A 17,487-nucleotide genomic window follows, 5' to 3' on the forward strand; every position below is an offset into this window, starting at 1 on the left:
ATGGTGTTTGAAAAGGAGTCGAACTTAGATAGAGCATGAATAAATTACTCTTTATTTTGAATTCTTATCCTTCATTTGTAGCCATGAGCCAGGCTTGACATTATAAGCTTATTAAGTCCTCTTGACCGAGTCACAGTTGCCCAATATACTAGTGGAGAGGGGTTGCAAGAATTTAGCCTATGGACTGTTGATTGAAACTTTAATGATTATGAACTCTTGATCGAAACACGCACACACTATTATTCTTTGAATTACCCTGATTGTGAGTGTTTTTTTTATGATATATCCTTGAATTTGATCCTGTGCTACTATGAAAGTCCTCATGATTTGTGAATGTTTGAATTGAATTAAGAGAAGAGTATTTTGAAACGTGAGTTGCGGAGTTTATGAGTTTATGAGGTTTAATTATTTTTCTGGCTAACTTATTTTTCAAGTGTTAGTAGGATAGATATGATTGGATTTAAATTGTTTTGGAATTTCAAACTAAGGTCATTAATCCATAGTAATTCTTGATGGTTGTTGTTCTTGCATTTGAATGGAGTTTGCATTAGTTTTGCTCGAGACGAACAAAAGTTCAAGTTAGGGGGAATTTTATAAGTGCATTTTGTGCACTTAATTTGTATATGGTTTTACTTGACTTTTGGAATTTATTAATAGATATTGCGTGGAATTGTTGTTGTTTTTGTGTTTGTAGGAAGTTATGGACTTTGATGCGTTTAAGTGGAATTAAGCCTAAAAGATGGAAGTTTAAAGGGAGATTCAAGAGTCGAAAAAGAGAAGAAAAATGCTGATTTCAAAGTCAAGGCGCGCCCGCGCCAACTGATGGGGCGCCCGCGCTGTCATTGAAGAGTTTAAGCATAAAAGTCGAGCTGAGAGGGCGCCCGCTCTGATCTTAGGCGCGCCCGCGCCGATGAAGAAAGTCTAAAAAGTGTTATTGCGAAGAGAGAGTGCGCCCGCGCTGGTCATGGGGCGCCCGCGCCGTCGTCTGTATGGAAAATTAGAGTCCGATTGTTAATGGAAACTTTGGGGTTTTCTTGTGTTTATTTTGGACGATTTTTAGGTCATATAAAAAGGGAATTTTCTGAGTCATTAAACTATCTATCAGCCGCCAATACACACAATATTCTGGAGAGCACTTTTGTGAGTTTTTGAGTTGAAGAATTGAAGATTGCTTGGAACGAAGATGAAGACTTTTCGACCGGACACGGAAGAAAGACTACGGCTTTGTTTCTTCTTTTTATTTTCTTTTGATTGTTGGATTATGTTTGAGATATTAAACATGATTTGGTTTTTATTGAATTTGAGCATGAACTAAACTTTTCTAGTCTAGAGGTTGACGTAGCTTGGTTGAGACATATTCATGAAGCTTTGATTTTAATGAATTGAATTTCTATAGATTAATTGTGTTTCTAGAATTGAATGTCTTCTTAATTTACTGGCCATAAATTGAGTTGTTATATTTACTTAGAATCGTTGCTCGGGAGAGGGGATTTTGAGTAAGATCAATAGGAACTACACTATTAATTGTTTATATAACTCGGGAGAGTATATAGCTTTAATAGAACCTTTAATTAACATCGTTTTACACATATCATTACATCTAGATTTTTAGTAGGGATATTGAAATCGAACTGTAGTTGATACACTCTATTTGTTGCTCGGGAGAGGGGAATAGAATAATCTAAGTGTTCTTGGTTATTAATCAAAGGAAATTCATAAAATAGATTAATTAGGATTGAATATTGTCGAGACCAAGTGAAATCAAAACCTCTGGACGACTACTTTTCTCTGATTGATAATTCCTCAAAATTTGTGTGTGCGTGATCTTGATTATTCCTCATTACTTATTTAAGTTTTCAGAAAATTTCCAAAGTTTGATTTTCTAGATAAAATTAAGACTATTTTAATTACAAGTATTGAATATTTTCAAATTACTCTTCGTGGGATTGACACTCTCTCTTTCACTATATTAAAACTAGACACTCGTACGCTTGCGAGATTTTTCACAACAGTTGCTTCAGAGCTTGGAGATTCCAAAGTGGAAGTGGGAGAAAGTGACAATGAACTTTGTCACCCAATTGCCATTGTCTTCCAGGAAATGTGACGCGAATAGGGTTGTGGTAGACCGGTTATCTAAATCCGAGCATTTTCTTCCATATAATTGGGACTAAATCTTTGATCAGATGGCTTGATTGTATGTCCAAGAGATCATTCGCTTTCATGGGATTCCATTGAGTATCGTCAGTGATAGAGATCCGAGGTTTACCACTAGAGTTTGGGGTAGCTTCCAGCGTGCTTTGGGTACAATTTGAGTTTGATTACTGCCTATCACCCAGAGATTTACGGTTAGACTGAGAAGATGATTCGCACTCCCTAGGACATGCTTAGAGCTTTTGTGATGTATTTCGGGCCATCTTGGCAGGATCATTTGACTTTAGCTAAGTTAGCATGTAATAAAAGCTACCATCGCATTATTGGCATGACACATTTTGAGGCCTTGTACGGATGCAATTGTCGTACACCGTTGTTCTGGGATGAGGTTGGCGAGCGTCAGGTTGATGGTTCGGAGTTAGTCCAGCAGATCGCTGACAAAGTGGAGTTGATTAGACAGAGAGTCAGAGCTGCTCAAGATCAACATGCTAGTTATGCCAACACTCAACCTAGACCTCTACAGTTTCAGCCTGGATAGCACGTTTTCTTGAAATTATCATCTTTCCGGAAGGTAATGAGGTTTGGACTTAAGGGTAAGTTGTCGCCGAGATCATAGGACCATTTGAGATTCTCGAAAAAGTTACCACCTTATCTTTCCAGCATCCATAATTTTTTCCACGTATCCTTGTTGAGGCAATATATTGCGGATGAGTCGCATGTGTTTCACCCGACAAAGATTCAGTTGGAGAAGGATTTGTCTTACGTATAGAGACCTCTCAAGGTTATCGGCAAGAAGGAGAAGGTACTTTGGAATAAGCACATACCTTTAGTTATGGTACAGTGGCAGCATATAGGTACTGATTAAGCAACTTGGGAGCTAGAGATTCGTATGCGTTCAGAGCATCCAGAGTTTTTTTGAGTCTTGTATTTTTTTTTTTGGATTCAATGTTTGAACTTTGTATTGTTCAGAAGTAATGAAAAGCCTTTTAGTTTTAATGATTATTTGTTTTTCATGCTTGATTTGGAGAACGAAATCTCTTAAGATGGGAAAAATGTACTAACCCGTATTCCAATCTATTACTTAATGGTTAAAATTATTGGTCAAGAGATTATTAATTAGACTAATCCAGGACTTAATTGAGATTAAGATTAGAGTTTTGGACTATGGAAAATTTGCGAGTTCGGAAGAAAGAATGCATTTCGGAAGCTAATTATGTGTTCGAAAGAAACGATCGTGATATCGAAAGGTCCGAACAGTGCCATATAGGTGTTCGATTTGTGTTCAACAATGAATTTACTAGTGGCGGAGATCGGACCTTCCAAATGGGATCGGATCGTCTGATGATTCAGCATGAACATTTGTCATAAAATTAGCACACGCGTTCTGCATACAAGATCGGAACGTCTGATCGTATGGATCGGAAATTACGATCGTCTCCTATAAATTGACCATCCGAGAGCTCATTTCATGCTCATTTCCAATTTCCTTCCCTCCCTTCTATTAGTAATCTTAGGTGTTTCTAGCCACCTAGGAGGATTTTGGAAGTTGACAAGGCGCCTCGGGAGTCACAACAGGTTGTGCCCAAGAGTTGGGGCTTCGAAAGCTATGGGCTGACGACGGATGCATGTATAATCTTAGATCCCTAATAGAATTTGGGAGTATCTAGTAGCTTAGTTAAGGTTTTTAGATCAATATTAGTAATATGGTAAATATTGGATTGGTAGGATTGGACCCTAGAGTTGCGCTTCTAGGTGTGCTGATAACTGCATTTTGTGTGCATATTTTGGTGTTGTTTTTATAGTAATTTTGCATGTCTTCATATTTTTTTATGTGTGTTTTTATGTAATTTATTGCATATATGTGCATTTCACTTTTCGATTTGATTTTTGTAGGAATTTGTGAAGAAAACATGATTTTGGGAAAAGAGAAGAGCCGAAAGAATGAATTATAGAGGAGAAATAGTAAAAACATTATTTTTTATGTTACAGAAAACTAAATCCGATATCCACTGTTCCAAATAAAGTTCAAGATTTTTTGAAGGTGCTGTCCAAATTTCACCTCGATCCGATGGCTAGAACTAGAGATATGATTTTTTTCAAGTAAACTGCGCGTTGGGAAGAAAAATCAGGCGCTATAGGCGCTGCGTCTGTGCAAAATTAATTCATGGGGAAGAAAGTTGCTCGGTCGAGCGCATTTCTTGTGCTCGAGTGAGATATCGCGGATCAGAAAAAATTAAAGATTTTGGAATTAAAACTCTCAAATTTCCAGGATTTATTTCTTGGGCTTTCAAAGCCATATAAAAGAGAGATTAGAGAGCATATTTAGGGGACTTTTAGACGCAGAAAACACGTGAGGTGGCTAGGGAAGAGGCTTGGAGATTGAAGAACGCTCCATTCGAGTTTTTCTTCCCTTCATCTTTAGATTATTAAGCTTTTATTGAATATTTTTTTCATTATTTGAGTAGTTTTTCTTCAACCAAGACCACGAGATTGAGTCTAAACTAATTTATGTTTGAGACTTGGTTACATGTTTGATTATATTTTGGATATTTTAAATTATTGATTGATGTTATTTTAATATTTCTTGTGAATAGTTTGATCACCTATTTACATGTGTGTTGATTAATCACGAATTGAAAGAGGATTGATTAAAGATAGTTTCAAATACGTCATTCAACATATGGTTAAATCGACTAGAAATAGTATTCGGTTTCAGTATGCGGTTTTAGGTGAAAACTGAATTTTCATAAATATTGAATGTGTTTAAGTTTTACTGGAATTAATATGAAATAATTAATCCGTACAACTTGAACAGGTTTAGAAATTTTATAAATAGATTGTTGAATAATATACGAGAATTCACCATGATTGGAATAAACATGATTTTTAGTCTGTACCATGTTGATCATAAATTATTCCGATACCTTCATGTGTCTTGGTTGTCTCGTTTTAATTAAATTTATTTTCAGCTATTTTAATTTTGATTTCTTAAGCAATTCTTATTTTTATGCAATCTAAACCCTCTTTATTATTGTCTAAATTAAGCTAAATAATTAATTCTTGAGAATTGACTACAGTTTCTGTGGGATCGATACTTGGACTCGTCGTCCACTTACTATTACTTGACCTAGTACGCTTGATAGTATTTATTTAATACCAAATTTTAAGCGGTCAAGTTTTTGGCGCCGTTGCCGGGGACTGTTTAGTTAATATTAGGATAGATTATTTGCTTGAGACTAGACATTTTTTTATTTTTCCTTTGTTTAAATTATTTTATTTTTCTTGTGAGGTACTTGGAGATGGATAATTGACAGGTGTTCACAAGATTTGGCCAAAATACTCAGTTCATGCCGAGTGTTGTTGGACCGACGAGATTCCCATGTCAATATCACGCCAAGCTTGAGGGCGTACAAAATCAAGACTCATACGTAGAGTCGTAGGATTCTTATTATAGGCGACAACCGATCTATGATGGTTGCTACTGGAAACTCGGGCGAGAGAATATAAATTTAGCGCTGACTGGGAGGCAACCCAATGTTTCCTTTCCTTTATTTTTATTTTTATTGTTCTTTTTATTTTTATTTTTTTAATATTTTGCTAATCTACCGCCTTACCCGTCACCTCTATATGTGCAGTATGTGGCCCCACTAAGAAAAGTAGTTGTTGGAGTTTTACAAATGGAGGAAGAGAACGAAGAATAGACCAGGGGAGTGTTATTTTTGTGTTCATTTTGTTTTTGTTCGTCTTGCAATTGAGTGTGTGTGTGTGTGTGTTTTTTTTTTGCATTTTTTTCATTGTTTTTAAAAAATTGAGAGCAATGCTTTGGATAATTAGGGGGAGTCTAGTTCTTATTTAATTGTGTTTTGTGTTGTGTTGCATCTGTTCATGTTTTAGTTTGTTTGCATCTTGTTTGTTTTCATAAATTGTTTGCATGTGTTGTTGAGTAGGATGATAATTGGGAGCCAGTTATGACATGAAGTTAGAAAAATGAATTTTTTTTAAAATGTTTGCCCTTGACTTTACATGAAAAACCATAGGTTGAACCGTGAATATTTTTAAGCACTCATGTTAAACCAATGAAGTATAGCAAAATCATTGATGATGTTTGTGTCTGTTTGACCAATTCACGACACTAGGTGTTTTGTGATCTTAATTGTGTCTTTTGAATTCTAACGATCCTCTAATAATTGCACTCATGATCTTGGGCGCACCACAATTTTTGAAAAAACGATGAAATTAATTAAAATTTAAAAAAAATTAATATTTAAAGTTTTTCAAAAAATAATAACAAATCCATCCGAGTTTTGGGCAAGGGATTAAAATCCTAATCCCCTATTTTGAAACTAAGTTTGCAGATTCAATGGGGTTGATGCTCCATCCGGGCTATAGACGAGAGGATTGCAATCCAAATCCTATCACAGTTATAGCTAAGTTTGCGGATAATTATTGGGGCTTTAAAAAGCTCGGTGCCAAATTTGGCGGTGCATAAAAATAATTTCAAGAAAGGTGTGTTTGGTTACAGGTAATTGGAAGGAATAGATGCATGAGAGTGATACTTGCATTGATGTGTTATTAGGTCGCTAAGCAGTCTTAAAATGAATTCTTTCTAAGTTGCATGTAACTGGAATAATATTGCATACACACACGTTCACGTTAAACTGAGAGTGTATTGTGAAAATTTGTGGTTGTTTTTAAGTTGGCATGTGACTTCTCTGAGGATAATTCCCAGGAATTTTTCCTACTTTGTTGCTTGTTGTGTGTTTTTTGCATTGTTTGACTTGCTCGAGGGAGAGCAAGATTCAAGTATGGGGGAGTTGATAACTGCATTTTGTGTGCATATATTGGTGTTGTTTTTGTAGTTATTTTGCATGTCTTCATATTGTTTTATGTGTGTTTTTATATGATTTTTTGCATATGTGTGGATTTCACTCTCTGGGTTGATTTTTGTAGGAATTTGTGAAGAAATCATGATTTTGGGCAACAATAGTAAAAATATTATTTTTGATGTTAGAGAGAACTAAATCCAATCTCGACTGTTCAAAATAAAGTTAAAGATGTTTTGAAGCTACTATCCAAATTTCAGCTTGATCCAACGTCTAGAACTGGAGATATGACCTTTTCAAGAAAACTGCGCGTTGGAAAGAAAAATCAGGCGCCTAGGCGCCAGTTTTTGGCACCTAGGCACTGCGTCTGTGCTAAATTAATTCATGGGGCAAAAAGGTTGCTCGCTCGAGCTTAACTTCTTGAGCTCGAGCGAGAAATCACGGATCAGAAAAAATTAAAGATTTTGGAATTAAAACTCTCAAATTTCCGAGATTTCTTGGGCTTTCAAAGCCATATAAAAGGGAAATTAGAGAGCAGATTTAGGGGACTTTTAGACGCAAAAAACACGTGAGGTGGCTAGGGCGGAGGCTTTGAGATTGAAGAACGCTCCATTCGAGTTCTTCTTCCTTTCATCTTTAGATTATTAAACTTTTATTGAATATTATTTTTGTTATTTGAGTAGTTTTTCTTCAACCAAGACCACTAGATTGAGTAATTTATGTTTGAGACTTGGTTACATGTTTGATTGTATTTTGGATATTTTCAATTATTGATTTATGTTATTTTAATATTTCTTGTGAATAGTTTGATAACCTATTTACACGTGTGTTGATTAATCAAGAATCGAAAGATGATTGATTAAATATAGTTTCAAATACGTCATTCAACATATGGTTAAACCGACTAGAAATAGTATTCGATTTCTGTATGCGGTTTTAGGTGAAAACTGAATTTTCATAAATATTGAATATGTTTAAGTTTGATTATAATTAATTAAAAATAATTCATCCGTCCAACTTGAATATGTTTAATAATTCTAAAAATAGATTGTTGAATAAGATAGGAGAATTCACCATGATTGGAATAAACATGGTTTTCATTCTGTACCATGTTGATCATAAATTAGTTCGGTACCTTCGTGTGTCTTGGTTGTCTCGTTTTAATTAAATTTATCTTCAGCTATTTTAATTCTTATTTCTTAAGCAGTTCTTATTTTTAATTCTTATTTTTATTCAATCTAAACCCTCTTTATTATTGTCTAGATTAAGCTAAATAATTAATTTTTGAGAATTGACTACAGTCTCTATAGGATCGATACTTGAACTCATCGTCCACTTACTATTACTTGACCTAGTACGCTTGCTAGTTATTATTTAATAGTGAATTTTAAACGGTCAACTGCCTTTAGAGAGGCGTAATTACTAACTGAGATAGCCAGCTGGTATACATGCTTATATGTTGCATTTATGTGCCATGATACACATTTTACTGTTTATATATTATGTTGCATGTGCATATTCATGTTGAGTCTGTATTTTTTTCGAGATGAGCCAATGTGTTAGGTTTGCTCAGCCCTACATTTACTGCTTTATGTTTATCACCGGGAGATGCCGTAAAGATGGGGAATGATGCTAAGGAGGAGTGTGTGGATGTACCTTGCTGAGTTGTTCCCAGATGGTACTGCATACTCATTGGCGCCCATACTGAGCAGAATAATTGAGATATACCCAGTACCCAGTCATTTGCATGCATCATAGTAGGTATGTATACCTGTTCTTATCATATTGAGCTTATCGCTCACATCCAGTATTTTGTTTCTTGGACACCTTATTCGACGGGGCACGTCTCAGGTTGGACGACGCTGGTGGTTCAAGACAGGGTTGACGCTAGAGAAGTGTTCTGTGAGTTCCTTAGTTTTAGTCAATTTAATACAGCGTTTCGTTATGGTTGTATAACATATTTTTTTATTATGGGTTTTAGTTATAAATTGTATTCCGCCGATTTGGGTTGTAACATGATTTTAATTTCCATTGTTAATTATTTTTTTCTTAAGATAATTGCATGATTATTAGTAGCAGGTGATCCGGGTTTGGTCACTACAGAGTTCTCTGCAAAATTCTCTTACAAAGACAAAATTATTTCAAAAGAGTCCAGTTCAAATATTTAAATGACCAGCACTCTTACTGTGATGTCAGATCAATTCTAGATCAAACGTGCTACACTTAAAATCTTAAACAAGCGTTGAAGATTGACTTGTTGAAGATTTTAAGTGATTGTTGTTCATATATTTCTATCAAAAAAAATTTTGATTATAAGGATACTAGAAGTTGTAATCAAGATTCGATTGGATTGGGTTTGTACAAGTAGTTGTTTAAATCAAAATATTCTAGTAAAATCCTTCTGAAAAAATACATAAAAACTTTGCCTTCTAACTTCCATAGAAGTACTTGTGTTATTGTATTAACTATTTATCAAATATTTGAAGAAAACCATATTAACTAACACGTGACGAGAGTATTTTGGTCACAACAATACATGTCATAATATTAGGAACATATCTTTTTCAAAGAATTTATAACCATTGCAACCGAAGCGTATAAATAGACTTGAAGATAAGTTGAGGAACTCTCTTGAATATTTGAAATCTCAAGCATTCAGTCATGCATTCAAGCTCTCAAATATTCAATCCAACAACTGATAAAATCCAAGTAGCATACTCTCAAAGTATTTTATCTGATGAGTGAAGGATCAATTTGTGCTAAGTTTTTAATTGTAAATATATGTTTATTTTCAATCGATCGAGGATTGTATTTTTAATAAGTTTTGTACTAGGATTTTTAGTTGAGACAATATTTAAGTCCTATCTAAACTGCGGTGTTGCAAAGTATTGTAATTCTCAACTCTTCTATTGTAAACCTTCCTGGTAGGAAAAGGATGACTTAGGAGTTATTAAGTCTCCGAATATTTAGAAACAATCACTTGTGTTCTTTATTTTTAGTCGAGCTATCTTTATAGTATTCTTATCTGTCAGTTGACCTTCTCCGCACAACCATTGTTGGTTAACTGACATTGATAGCCAAGAAAGAGGAAAGGTTTGAAGTGTGTATTCACTCCCCCCCCCCCCCCCCCCCAAAAAAAAAAAAAAAAAACACACATTCATGATCCAACATTGATCAATCCAACTAACTTTATATGTGTTTTCACACATGTTTCCTGTTAATATAACATCACCAAAATAGATTTCACCAGGCAACTGTGTTTCTTTAACTCGCCTAAGTACCTTTTGTCACATAGTTGACTGATGCTGATTAGATTGTATTTCAAATTCAACACTAGCAATACATCTTTAGTGATAATGTTACCATGGAAAATCTTACTCTTACCCACTGTTTTTTCTATGGAATTGTCAGCAAATGTGATTTTTGGACCTGAGCAAAAATTCATTTGTGCAAAAAAATTGAGCTTCTCTAGTCATGTGTCTTGAACAGTCACTGTCCAAGTACCAAACTAAATATTTTAGTTATTCTACTTCTATTATCTATATTCACACCATGTTCCCCATACCTTATTGGATCACATGGGATTAATCCTATAGAAACCCAAAATTTGATCATCTTTATTGATCAATCATTGTGTGAATCCATTAAGGTATGTACTCGTGAAGATGCATTTGATTGACGTGTGTGGTGTGTGCTAGAAATCATGTGTTATTTGACCTTACATGAGTATTTTAGTTTCTTGTATCTTTTCTAAATAGGCCTGTAATTATCGTATTGTTTACCCTGACCATTCATCGATCCATGCCTAGGTCAACTGGACTGTGGAGGCTTTCAGTCGGGCTTTGCACTAGAACTATCTGATACGTAGTCAATCCCACACCTCCAAAAGTAAAAACTTCTACAATATTCTATTGTTTAGGGGAAGGGTCACCGTGTTCATGTCCAATACTGGACTTTAGAAAATGAATGTATTTTTCTTTGCACATGTTCAGTTTTGGTCGAGTACTCGACTCCCCAATGCAGTAATTGTTGGCCGAGACCACTCTTGTCTCTACTTGGCCTCTTTGACTCGTGCATCTCAATTAGAAAAACTGAATACTTGTTCCAGGTTTTGATCAGTTTAGTCATCCTCAAATTCTCAGATTATAACTATTGACTCTCTAATTGTATCATATCATGATTTGTCATGAGCTTAGCAATCTTTGCCTTCAGACTTATTTTCTCAACTAATTGTTCCCATCTGGGCTCAATTGATATTTCTGGAAGATCATTGCTATGTTTTGACTTCCTCGTATGAAAAGGATAATTTGTGTTACTCGTTCACCATCACGTGCAATGCATTCACTAACTCTTATCATGTAAAATCACAAGAGTCAAAGTCAAATACATGTTCGCTCATGGATGGTTGATCATCATTTGCCATCAAGCATCTGATGTCCTCGTCATCAGTCAAGCTAATTGATGTTTCCGACTCGGATGAGTCACTGTTAGAGGCTGCCCATTTAGTCTTGATTTCCTCAGCTATCAACATCTCATGTTTCTTCTTGTGGTGCTTCTTTTATTCTTTGGGCTTTTTGCTCTTCTCATAGGCTTCTTGCCCTTGTTTACTGATTTCTTCTCATATTTCTTCGGTTTGGTGCAGTCAGCAATGAATTGGTCAGTCTTGCCACAATTATAGTATGCATTTTATTCTTCAGTCGAGTTCTTTTTCTTGTAGTTTATCCTGTAAGTTCCACCTTGATTCTTCTTTAGGAACTTCCCACACTTCTTCACAAATAATGACATGGCGTCATTACATAGTTGTTCAGCGGTCTCCTCGAGTGGACAGGGTACTTCCAACTTCATTGATGCAAAGGCCTTGGTGATTGGGGTGGTCAACTTATCACCCTCTCTACTTTATAGCTCGAACTCATAAGTCTTCAAATCAGCAAATAAATCATGCAAATCCAATTTTTTGAGGTCTTTAGATTCCCTCATCTCCTTGGTCATCACATCCCATTATTTTTGAATACCTCTCATCACTTTCAAGATGATTTCCCTGTTTGGATAGACTTTCCAAAGTCCATTTGTTCGATGACAATACTGTCGACACACTCATCCAACTCAGTCATTGTTTTTCCACACTTCATTTTGATATGTCAAATTTTTTAGTAGCTACAGATAGCTAGTTCTTCTTTGTTTTTTATTTGCCTTCACATATCTAGATCAGCTTCTCCTATATTTTCTTTTGAATTTTTACACATCTTGAGTTTAATGAAGGTCTTTTTATCCAAGATCTTGTAGAGAATATCATTTGCAACATTTTTTAGATTGGTTTTTTGTCTTCAGTTATTCATTCGCTTCTAGATTTCTCAATGGTATGTTGTGTTCCACCACTAATAGCTACGATGGTATTGGTTTTGGTAATGGTCATGGGTCTGTTAGTCATAAAATACCACATATCGTCGTCATTTGCTGCAAGATAGGCTTGCATCATGATTTTCTAATCATAAATTCTTCTTTTGAGAATATTGGTATCATGCTGAAGGATGACATCTTTAAATATGTTTTCAAAGAAAGAAAGGTCCTCTCTCTGATACCACTTGTTGGATCATAAATGTGTGTGAAGAAGGGTGATTACACACTTCAAACTTCATCTGCTTCAAATGATTAGTTCATTTTGAGTTGTCAACTAAACCACTTGTTCTCTCTTGGCTGTCAATATCAGTTTTACCAACAATATTTGTGATAAATAAGGTCGACTGGAAGATAAGAAAACTTGCAAAGATAGCTATACTAAAAATAAAAGAAGACCATCAAATGTTTCTGAATGTTTGGAGAATTAAAAACTCTTATGTCACCCCTTATTCCTATCAGGAAGATTTACACTAGGATATTTGAAAATTACAATACTTTGTAACACCCTAGTTCAGTTAGGACTTATACATAGCCTCAACTGAAACTCCTAGTACACAACTACTTACAAATACAGTCCTCAAGTGATTGAAAAGTATGATGATTTAGCACAAATTGATCCTTAACTGATCTGATAGAATAGTTTGAGATTGTGTTACTTGAATGTAATCATAATATTTGAGAGCTTGAATGCGCGACTAAATGCTTGAGATTTCAAAGATGCAAGAGAGTTCCTCAATTGATCTTCGATCCTATTAAGCATTCGTTTCAGCGGTCATAATTGATTTGAAAAATATATGTTCCTAGTTAAAATATATGTTTCATTGTTTGTGTGTCCACGTAGACATTCTTTGACAGATAATACAAAGTTGTGTGCTGATATTGTTGTGAAGTCTACAGTGTACGTGAAGTAGCCCGGTTCCATTTTACAAGATTAAGTTACTAATCATGTTTAGATTCAATAAAACATGATTAGGGATTTTAAGATAATCTAACGGACCAAGGAATTGGGTCCAAAACACCCAAAAAATTCTTAATGGACTTAAAATGGTCTCGGGAAGTTCAGACGGTCCGAACAAGGTTCGGAGGGTCTGAATTAGATCGAAGCCAACGTTGGAGTTTGGAAGCTACGGGGTAGATCAAAGCGTCCGAACGGAGATCAGAGTGTCCGATCGTAGTGTCATGCACGTGTCAATAGGAATTGAACAAGTAGCCGCATGCATAAGATCAGAGCCTTCGAAGTGGGATCGGAGCATCCGATCTTGATCGATCGGAACGTGGCATGCATGCGCAGATCGGAGCGTCCGATCGATGCCTATAAATAGGGGGTCCAATACTCTCATTTGATTTCCAATTTCGAATCCTCTCCTCTCCCTAATGGTTCTATTTTAAGGGCTTAGGGACTCTTTCTTTAAGAGTTGGAGTAGGAAAGAGTATTTTTTATAGCGGATAGTGTTCGTAGTAGCAGCCAAGCAGTGGAGCTTTGGCGAGGTGTCCAGGGGTCGTAGCAAGGCTATGCCCAAGCTCTGGGACATTCGACATCAGCGGGCTGACGACGGACGAAGGTATAGCTCTGGCTTCTTATAAAAAATAGGGAGTATGCTATAGTTTAATTAAGACTTTTAGAGCATGATAGGTGTTGTTTGGAATGTTAGTTAATGCATGGTTATATTGTATTGTAGTGCTGAATAGTATACTTGGAACCTAGATTGGAGCTTCTAGAATCTGCATTAGTAAGATACGGAAGTATTATTCGAGATATCCAGATTCAGTATGCATGTATTATGTGTGCGCATGTATTATCAGATTGCGTGACTTTATCTGTACAGCATGTCATGACTGTATGTTGTATACATGAGCATATTGATCTATTATCTTTGAGATATCCTGTAGTAGGGCGCTCAGCCTACGAGTTGTGGATGGTTGGATATGTAAGTCTTGTGTCATGTGATGTGGTGATAATTTCCTATATTTATTTGATTTAATTTGTGATGATTAGGTGTATTTTGATTGGCTAAATTCATGTTATAGTTCCTAATCATTGTTTGTGATTTGATATGAGAAGATAGAAGAATGGAAGGAAAGAGCGAGAAAAGAGAAGAATTACGAAGCAGCAATGGTCAGAAAATCATTTGTATTTTTAGAAAAATCCAAATCCGATCTTCACCGTTCAGAATGAAGTTTAAGATGTTTTGAAGAAGGTGTCCAAATTTCAGCTCAATCCGACTGGTAGATCTCCAAATATGAATATTTCAAAATCGCTGATTGCTGGAAAAAAAGTTGCGCGCTCGATCCGTCAAATTCAACCGATCGAGCGGGAGCAGAAAGAAAAGCTGGACAGAAAGTTGGCATAATTTGGGGTGCTCAATCCGTGCAATTATACCGATCAAATGCACGAGGCGAAAAGTCGTGAATTTATATTTTAAATAGAAAACTTTCTTGGGAAGGACTCTATACTTTAAATATCATCTAGAATTCGAAAATAGATCATCTTTGGACGACAGAAAGCTTGAAGAATCACATTGGCAGCTAGGTTTCTTCTCTCTTTTCTTAGATTTAATTTTATTTCATGAATTTTTCTACAAAATTCATGAATCTTTGTGCCTAAGTTTTAGTACTTGGTTGAGGAAGACAAACCCTTGAGTTATTTTATTTGTGAGATTCAGTTTTCTATTGTTTAATTCCAAATTGCGTATCAAGAGTTGTTTTGGATTGATTGTCATGCTTGTATGTGAGATTTTAGGATTGATCACCTTAAGATTTTGCTATACAATCTATTGCTAAATTAGAATTCAAATCCGTAATTGTTTGAATCATCTGATTTTTGAAGCAACTATGATTAATATTTTCTGCTGTTGAATTTGTAAAATCGTAGGAACAACAATTGACTAGATTAAATACAATCGCTGGTATTTGTGTTGTCTAGATTCATCAGTTTTACTCATTTGAATTCTGCCGTGGATTTAAATCTAATCGTTGGTATTGGGTTAATTTATGGGGTAAGGGTTAACTTAGAACGTTGGTGTCTAGTTAACTAAAATTAAGGTGAAACATGAATTAAATTTCCAATGATAAATATTCAATGCGGATTAATTATTTTTAGGGAATCGATGATCGAATGAATAATTTCAAGGGTGTAGTCGACCGATACCAAGTCTCGTTAGTTTATTGATCTTTCTTATTTAAATTCTTGCATAGTAGTTTATAAAATCCAACAAACCTCTTTTATTATTTTCAGTATTTTAAGAACACTATTTAAATTTCACTTTCCTCGTGAAAACGATCCCTACTCACACTACTGCATATTTAGTTATCTGATTTGAGTTGGGTAATTTGGGCGTGACACGACTTAGCTCCACCAAATTTTGGCGCCGTTGTCGGGGAAAGGCGTTAAATTTATTTGTGTTTTTGATTTTATTTTAATTTTCACCATTTTTTTTTCTGTTTTTGCAAGAATTTTTGTGGTGTAATACTTCGAGATGTCAAATCGACAAGTATTCACAAGTTTTTTCCAGCAACACGGAGAGCCTTTTTACGCAGCATGGGAGAGATTCAAGGATTTAGCGACCATCTTCCGGTTTCATGATTTTCTAATTGTTCTCCCCTTACATTTTTTCTTGATGGTTTGGATGCGTGACAAGAAGATGGGTAATTGAAGGAGCTTTCGCAGCCGTTAGTTCATTATTTTGCCAAGATGATGATAGTTTGATGCATCTGTTGGATGATATGGCAGAATTTGACTATTACCGGTATTGGTATCTTACACACCCAAATTTTACAGACCAACCATTCGAGCTTCAAAAGGAGGAGAGAAGTTGTTCTAAATTGGTCTTACATCCGCTAGAGGATATTATGAGCAAGCTTGTGGCATCAACTGAGGAAGCTATAAAAGATCTGAAAAATTCTAGATGTCACCTTGTGGAGCACATAGAGAATATCAAGAGATCAATCGTCCATGAACACCGAGAACAGGAAGTGAGGCAAGATACTCAAGCAGTGACCAACCCGATTTGGTTCGATGATGATGACTCAGAGAACCAGGATTGGGAGTGAGAATCAAATCATGTTGAAGATTTAGAGGCATTTGAGTCTTCTCTTCTTATTGATCCGCAGTCGGAAGAAGTTATGGAAAAAATAGGGTATGATGGAAATATTTTGTCACTAGAGTTTGAAAATGACGGAATTCAAGAGTCTATCGATTTGAGCTCATCGATAGGATTATCATACACACATCCCCAAAATCCTTCCTTTCCATCATTACCAGTTTCAAAAGTTTTTGGCTTCCAAGAGCCCACCGAGAAGTTATCTTCCCATGTTTACCAGCCGCTATGGAGTGTTGCTGAGGTGACGAGCTTTAACTGTTTACATCTAGCCAAGCTTAAGGGCACATGGAACAAAAACCCATTTGTGGTGTCATATGACACTTACTTTGGGCGTCAGCCGCTCTTTGAGGAGTGCTTCTGAGGGTCAAGATGAAGACTGAAAATCAAGCGCTGCTTGGGAGGCAACCCAAGGGGGGTATTCTCTTTCGTTTCTTTTATTTTATTTGTTTTTTTAGTTTTATTTATTTTTGCGTTTTTACTTACATTGGGGAAAATGTAAGATTTTAAGTATGGGGGAGAGGACTTAGCCAATCATTGAAAGAATTTAGCCGATTTTTGAAGAAAAAATTTTTTTTAGAGCTCATAGTTTGTGATGAATTTGACTGTTTCAATTCACTAACCCATGATGAAATCTAATTGATGATGACATGCATGCTTTTGAAAATAGATGATTTGCTAACCCTGGAACACTTTGATCTCCAATGCAAATTAGACTTTGATATGGTTCTTGAATATTTTAAGCACGCATGTTTAACCGGTGAATTGTAGTGATGTATTAGATACTGTGGATGTCTGTTGGACCATTGCACGGAAATAGGTGTTTGTGGAACATGATAGTTATTGAGTCTTGATGATTTCTTTGATATGACATGTACACTCTTGGGCGCACCTTTTAAAATATTTTATGAAATGTTTATGAAAATCCAATTAACTCCATCCGGGTTGCGAGCAAGAAGATTGAAATCCTAATCGTCTTGTTTGTGGCTAAGTATGCTGATAAAATAGGGTTAAACTTT

This window comes from Henckelia pumila, chromosome 3 (genome assembly GCF_033568475.1).
Source record: "Henckelia pumila isolate YLH828 chromosome 3, ASM3356847v2, whole genome shotgun sequence".
Taxonomy (NCBI): Eukaryota; Viridiplantae; Streptophyta; class Magnoliopsida; order Lamiales; family Gesneriaceae; genus Henckelia; species Henckelia pumila.